The 7,770-nt window shown below is 40.4% G+C and overlaps 1 non-coding gene across 1 annotated transcript; it reads right to left on the reverse strand.

Annotated features, from left to right (window-relative positions):
- Window positions 1-3,072: 3,072 nt before the first annotated feature.
- On the reverse strand, window positions 3,073-3,145 carry TRNAR-CCU. Its single transcript has one exon. It is a non-coding gene; the product is annotated as a tRNA-Arg (tRNA).
- Window positions 3,146-7,770: the final 4,625 nt, after the last annotated feature.

Below are 7,770 nucleotides of genomic sequence, written 5' to 3' on the forward strand. Positions count from 1 at the left end.
AAGCGATGGAATACTATTCAGGCATAAAATGAAGAAAAGTCTGTAATACGTAACAAAGTGTATAAAACTTGAGGACATTATACTAAGTGAAATAAGCATGATCCCACTTATATGAGGCTCCTAAAATAGTGAAATTCTTAAAAGGAAAGAGTGGAATGGTGCTTGCCAGAGGCTGAGGGGAGGGGGAAATGGGGCCTTGCTAATTAGTGAATGTGACTTAGTTTCAGTTAAGCAGGATGTCAAGTTCCAGAGATGTGATGTACAGCATTGTATCTGCAGTCAATAACGCTATTGTACACTTATCTGTGAAGGAGATACAGCTTCCCCCCGTGGCTCAGTGGTAAAGAACCTGCAATTCAGGAGCCACAGGAGACGCAGGTTTGATCCCTGGGTCAGGAAGATCCCCTGGAGAAGGGAATGGCAACCCACTCCAGTATTCCTGCCTGGAGAATTCCATGGAGGGAGGAGCCTGGGGGGCTATACAGTCCATGGGGTCACAGAGTCAGACATGTCTACGGGACTTAGCACACATGCATGAGGATATCATATGTTAACTGTATTTACCACAGTAAACTCAAATCAAAGATGAAGATTAGTGTATTGCTGAAAATTTTTAATTACCACTATTTGTTTTTAAATCAAGAAGTCCAAATATATTTTAGAAATAAAGACAAAAATTAACTTAAGTGCAAAAAATATAATAGATCTGAGATTTAAGATGGTCAGCTAAACAAGTATCTGCCATTCTCTGACACCAATGACCTAAGTGACTTGTTCAGTGGTTGTTTTTATACCCCATGCTACACTGATCTATTCTTCGGTTTCAAGGACCCTGGAGACTCATTTTAGGTGGTCATGTCAGGTTCAGTGTAGACCTTGGGTAAGTTCACCCCAAGATATGGAAAATATTGGCCATGGCTTCAGACTTGTTTAAGAAGCCTCAAGAGTCCTGGAAGAGCTAGCAGGTAATAGGTCTCCTGGGTGACTCACAATCTCTGGAACCAGCTTGCTAACTTGGTAGCTCTGGATCAGATTTTAGCTCAGGACCTTAAAAGACCTTAAGGGGGAACTACAGAAATGTGGAATTCCCATATGATCCTTAATGTTGCCCATTACCAAGGCCATTTGCTAGGGTAAATAATTTGGAAAGGGAAGGTTACAAATTTGCTTCTCAGAATTTCATGAGCAGAACATCCATGATAGAGAAAATGATATGAATAAATGCAAGCCCCCAGTAGTATGCCTGTATTGCATTCTCCCACTTTTTGTCAGAGACAGACGCTAAACTACAGAGGTTTAGAGACTTGCTTGATTTTGCAACCAGCTGAAGAAGCAGCAGCTCTCTCTTCCTTCCACAAACCTGTATTCCTTATGTGCGATGAGAGCTATTTTATGGTCTCACAGGGCAAAAAGAGGCCAATAAGATAAAGCCCCTAAGTCCACCCGTCGACCCTTGGCAGGTGGCCATGCTATACTATGCTTTCCTTACAGCCTGTCTTTTCAGACGTGGCCTCTGCGCCTTCTGCCAGGGCAGCAGGCAGTGAATGACCAGCAAAGCCTTTCATCAGAGCACAGGGGTGCTGTGTTTGGAATGACTTTACGCTTGTCTTAACAGGCATGACCTTTCCTCCTGGGACACATTTTTCACTGTCATGGCTGCCTTGTAGCCTAAGTCAAGGCAGAGATTCATTGGAGTTTTTCACATTCTCTCTTTCATTACTGAAAGAGCCCTTGGGTCATTTATGGTTTGGACCTTGGCCCCTGTTGTCCTTTATTTATAAAGAAGCATGAACACTCTCCCTTTTCACAGGGAGGCCAGCTTCCCTGGCACTCTATTTCCTTTTGTTCACTAGGTCGGTATTTTTGTCTTCTCTCCCCACATAGAATATTTCTACATATCTGATAGAAAGGAAGCTCAAAGAAGACTTTTAAGTGGCCCGTCACTCTATGGCTTGTTAAATCCACGTTGCCTTGTCTTTTGCCTAACACCTCTCCTGTGATCTAAAGTGTTTTTTCTGGTGCCTGCAATTATGTGGAGTGGATTTTGGTGTAGTAGAAAGGCAGGCCAATAACAGTTAAAGGTACCAGAAGTAGGGAGCTTCTTGGCTTTGCCAAAGGCCATGTGCCGGAGATAAAATTAGAGAGGATTCATAAATCAAGATTAAGTTGGCTCAATAGCAGTGAACATTTATGTATTTTTTTTTATACTAGGGGCAAGAACAGCACAAGTAAGGGTTAAATTGGAAGATCCTCCAGGTTCCTTTCAATCTGAAACTATATCTAGATACAAATGCTCAGATCTTTAAGAAAAGTCTTAAATGTGGCATGTTTCTTAGAATTATTGACCTGGAATGATCTTTAGAGGCAATTTTTGTTGAACCTATTTTTTTTTTTTCTAATATAAGAAGAAAATTAGGCCCCAACAGGTGAAGAATTTCCTCCCCACCATCCCAAGATCACATCTCTAGTTGTGTTTGTTTAAAAACAAAAATAGACAAGCTCCACAGATTACAGAGTGGGGGAGAACACTTAAGTCATGAGAGTATTCTAAATTTCCCTTCTGACTGGGTTTGGAAATTCCTATCTCTTTGATTGCTATTATAGCTGCAGTTTGGCGAAGGGTCTAGTTTTGCCCCTCTGTAAAACACCCTGACTCATGAGACATAAGGGAAGAAAGCGGTGGTGGTGCTGTGGGTTTCTGTTAAGACCTCAGAAGCATCATCCAAGAGGAAGTAGTGTAGCAACAAGCAGGAAGGTAGTTAATTGTTTCCATGGTGTGATTCCAGGGGGTACTGTGGTTACCACTTTATATATCAATGCCAGTGATCTTTCTATAGGAACAGCTTCATTAGGCCTTGAAGGCATTTGTAGTCAAAGGGTTCTCTATATAAAATCACAGTTTACGTACCTAACTTTATCAGCTAATCCTTTAGTTAGCCATTAGCACTTTGAAAATCTCCTATGTGCTAGTCCGATAATGTCCTCTTTTTTCTTTTTAAAAATATTTATTTATTTTGGCTGCGCAGGTCCTTGTGGCATGTGGGATCTTTAGTCATGGCATGTGGGATCTAGTTCCCTGGCCAGGGATCGAAACTGGGCCACCTGCATTAGGAGTGCAGAGTCCTAGCCACTGGACCACCGGGGAAGTCCCCCATAATGTCCTCTTTCGATGCACTGGCTGAGTGAGAGCTGAAAGAAAGGCTCTACAAGAAATGGGATACAACCAGGCACCTTGAGGAGGAGTGCTACCAGGATGACTAGCTTTGGACTTAGACAGAACTAGGTTCTAAAGCCAGCTCTGCATTTATTTGTACTGTGACCTTGGAAGTTAGCCAACTAATGTGTAGAAGTCCAACTTCCCTTATTTGTAGAATAGGGATAATAATAACAATAATACCTCTTAGGGTTATATTTCAGAATGGGTTAAACAATATCTGTAAGGCACTCGTGAGAGTGCCAGGCATATGTGCAGTATTTCATGAATATTATTTATTGCTGGCATTATATCAGAATCAACAAAATGGCTTGACTAGTGGACAAAGAAGGCCCCAAAGAAAAACCAGGCCTACAAAAGAGCTTTGCCCAAAGCCAGTTTTATCCAGGCAGTCTTATCCTGAGAAGAAATACTGTGCATCAGAAAAAAGCCAAGGAAAGCAGTCCTGTGAACCATGTTGCAAAAGGCTTTCTCCCCTTCACCTGAGCCCTTGGAGGATGGCGAGCTTGTGTTGTTCTGCTTGTGTGGCCTCTGGCATTTGAGTGTGCCTTGTAGCTTCATTGGTTCTTCCTCATCCCAACCTTCCTGGCTCTATGCTGCTGGTGTTTGGAATTCCTAACTTGCAGATAATTTCATGTGTTGCTGTTTCTTCTGTCTGGAAAACATCCCAGTCGACTGGCTTTGTTAATTCTGGTCTGAATGTCAGGTCTCAGCTTAGATGTAACTTCCCTTGGGAAGCCCCCGTCCCATTTAGGCTGAGCTGAGTGCTGTGTTTTCACACAGTACCCTGCCAGAGAAGTTACTGCATTTATTATAATCATTCTATGATGCTTGTCTTTCCACCAGGTTTAAATTCAGTGACAGCAGGAGCTCACCTAGTTTATTCGCCATAGCACCCCTAGCTTCTAGCATGATGACTGGTAGTAGGGGAACACAAAAAATACTTATTAAATGAGTGAGTGGATGAATGAATTATATGCTGAAGTTTGAAGGGGGAGGAGAAGTTGCTTTGGATTTATCCTGGCATTTCTACTTTATATGTTAATGCTGATCTGAAAAGATCCTTGTTAGCATAATGTCATTATTGTTCCCACTTTCCCTTGTAGAAACTGTCCACAGATTATTTAAATGCCAAAATACTGGAAGGCTTTTCATAAAGTTATAAAATAATTCATGCACAGACTATCTCTGATTATCAAACCTATAGTTGACCAGGATCTTGATGTTTTATCAGATGAAGAAGAATGTATATCTGTTCAGGTAGTGGTGGAGATGTCTTCCAAATCATTAAAAAAAAAAAAAACCAAAAAACCTACAGCATCACTGTGAAAGGGAAACAAACTTGGGTTTCTTCTCAGCTGGAAACTATTTTTGCTATTTTGGATACAAAAAACTCTTGATCACTTTCCCCTTTGCTGGGACTTTTCAGTTTAGCACATGACCTTGTCTTAATCAGTGGTTAACATAGGGTGATCATACATTTATCATTCAACCTAGGTAGTTTTGAGTTTCAGACTGTGCCCCAGGCCTGACACAGTTCCTCTTTGTGTTGTATGTTTAACAAGTAAAAGGGGAATCACAGACAACTTTCTCTGGAGAGGGGCTGGGAAGGAGCACCTACGTTAGTGGAGTTTGAGATGTACGTGAAGTTAACCTTAGTTCGACTGCTGTGCAAATGAGCTTTGGAATGGAAGAAAAATAATATGTGGTGGTACAGGTTTTAATTTTCCATTAAAAAGTTTATTTTGAAATGATTTCAAATTTAAATATAAAACTTGCAAGTCAAGTACAAAGAACTCAGAGATTCCCTCTCACCTCTACCCTCACTGTAATACTTAGCTGCACTGGCCCCATCTCTGTCTCTCTGTGTTTGTCTCTCAGCCATGTGATTTGAAAAAAGAAGGGGAAACTCCATTCTTCTTATTAAATTTACGGGGGTACAACCAACAGGAAGACTTGGGAAACAACAAAATAAGAAAGGCTAGGAACTGGAGGATAAAAGTATTTTGGGAGGCAACCTCCATGAGCTGATAACTGTGCTGATTGCTTTGAGATCATCCCTCTTTAAATCCTTGGAAGAGCCTCTGCGGTGGGTTTTATTCCCACCGTACAGAGAGGAAACGGGCTCAGAAAAGATAAGCAACTTGCCCAGGTTGCCATAGGCTAGGTAACTGGCTGTGCCCGAGTGTTCCATTTTAAAGCTTTTAGAGCACACCTTGTTTTTCTAAAAAGAATATTCATTTGAGAATAAAAAGGCCCAGTTCTGCCTCTAACACTGTGTGGGCAAGCCACTTCAGTTCATAGAAATTCAGCTTTCTTATGGTAGGAAGCCTAGACAAAATTAATCTGAAGGTATGTTCCAGTTCAGTTCATAGAAATTCAGCTTTCTATTGGTAGGAAGCCTAGACAAAATTAATCTGAAGATATCTTCCAGTTTGAAAACTCTCTGAATTATTTAATGTGTAGTATTTTTGCCAGTTCACTAGCAAAAATATATCGAACATGTTGTTCACTATAAGAATGGGAGAGATAGGACTTACAGAAGATTTTATTCTGTAGCAAAATAGTGATTTCCCCCCCTAAATATTGGGTTGTCTATAATTTAACCTCTTGAAAACATCTGTGGATTTTTGACTTTTGACTGCTTTCCCCTATACTAGTCACTGGGCTTGGAGCTTCAGGTGTTGGGATAATTCAGAAGGATTTGATTAGAGTGTCTCTGATGGATGAACTGAAGAGGTGAATTGAAGGACTACTTTTGTTTGTGAGGTTGGTTTTGAATTTATCCTTGGTAGCTTGGTGGCTCAGCTGGTAAAGAATCCACCTGCAATGCAGGAGACCTGGGTTCGATCCCTGGGTTGGGAAGATCCCCTGGAGATGAAAAAGGCTACCTACCCCAGTAGTCTGACCTGGAGAATTCCATGGACTGTATAGTCCATGGGATCGCAAAGAGTCGACATGACTGACTGACTTTGACTTGGTAGCTTAGAGATTAGATTACTTAGGTACAAGTTTCCTTAGATAGTCCATTGCATTCTCAGACAGTTCTAAATATTTTTTAAAACACCTTACTTTAAAATATTCATTCTTCAGAAACTGGAGCATGCATACCCACGAAGTTAGGCATTAATGTACCAAGAGGCCCCCAAACAAGCCATAAAATAGAGGACAGTGTTTCAAATTAAATTGCTGGTATTCAGAAAAAAATTTTTTAAACACTGATGTCTTATTTTTAACATACAACATGAATCCCAAGAATTTATGGAAAAGCTGAGAACCCCTAACAATTATGAACCCTTTTGCTTTGCCCTCTGTGGTCTGGAGGTAAGCATTTGCTTTTTTTCCCTGTCATAAAAGGGGTTCAAAGGTTTGAGATGCAGTGATATTTAAGGGGTCTAGCCTCGTATACAGTGTATGCCAAAAAATAGCCATTTTTGTTAATATTATATCAAGCTCAATTCTCTTTAATGTAATTTTCTAATCCCAGCTCCAACTTTTTCCTTATTGTTTCATTTCTTTATAACGGGAATTGCTTCAGGATTTCACTCCCAGTGAAAGCAGACCCAGCTTATTTTCACTTATTCTGAATCCATCCCTTGATTCCAAACCCTACTGGTTCAAAGGAGAGATAAGAAAGCCTTTTTAAGTAAACAATGCAAAGAAATAGAGGAAAACAATAGAATGGGAAAGACTAGAGATCTCTTCAAGAAAATCAGAAATACCAAGGGAATATTTCATGGAAAAATAGGCACAATAAAGGACAAAAATGGTATGGACCTAACTGAAGCAGAAGATACTGAGAAGAGGTGGCAAGAATACACAGAAGAACTATACAAAAAATATCTTAATGACCCAGATAACCACGATGGTATGATCGCTCACCTAGATCCAGACATCCTGGAATGCGAAGTCAAGTGAGTCTTAGGAAGAATCACTACAAGCAAAACTAGTGGAGGTGATGGAATTCCGGCTGAGCTGTTTCAAATCCTAAAAGATGATGCTGTGAAAGTGCTGCACTCTATATGCCAACAAATTTGGAAAACTCAGCAGTGGCCACAAGACTGGAAAAGATCAGTTTACATTTCAATCCCAAAGAAGGACAATGCCAAAGAATGCTCAAACTACCACACATTTGCACTCATTTCACATGCTAGCAAGGTAATGCTCAAATCTTTCAAGTCAAGTTTCAACAGTATGTGAACTGAGAACTTCCAGATGTTCAAGCTGGATTTAGAAAAGGCAGAGGAACTGGAGATAAAATTGCCAACATCTGTTGGATCATAGAGAAAGCAAGAGAATTCCAGAAAAACATCTACTTCTGCTTCATTGACTACGCTAAATCCTTTGACTCTGTGGATCATAACAAACTGTGAAATTCTTAAAGAGATGGGAATACCAGATGACCTTATCTGCCTCCTCAGAAAACCTGTATGCAGGTCAAGAAGCAACAGTTAGAACTGGACATGGAACAATGCACTGGTTCAAAATTGGGAAAGGAGTATTTCAAGGCTGTATATTTTCACCTTGCTTATTTTTACTTTTACTTATATGCAGAG

This window comes from Bubalus bubalis, chromosome 16 (assembly GCF_019923935.1).
Source record: "Bubalus bubalis isolate 160015118507 breed Murrah chromosome 16, NDDB_SH_1, whole genome shotgun sequence".
Classification (NCBI taxonomy): domain Eukaryota; kingdom Metazoa; phylum Chordata; class Mammalia; order Artiodactyla; family Bovidae; genus Bubalus; species Bubalus bubalis.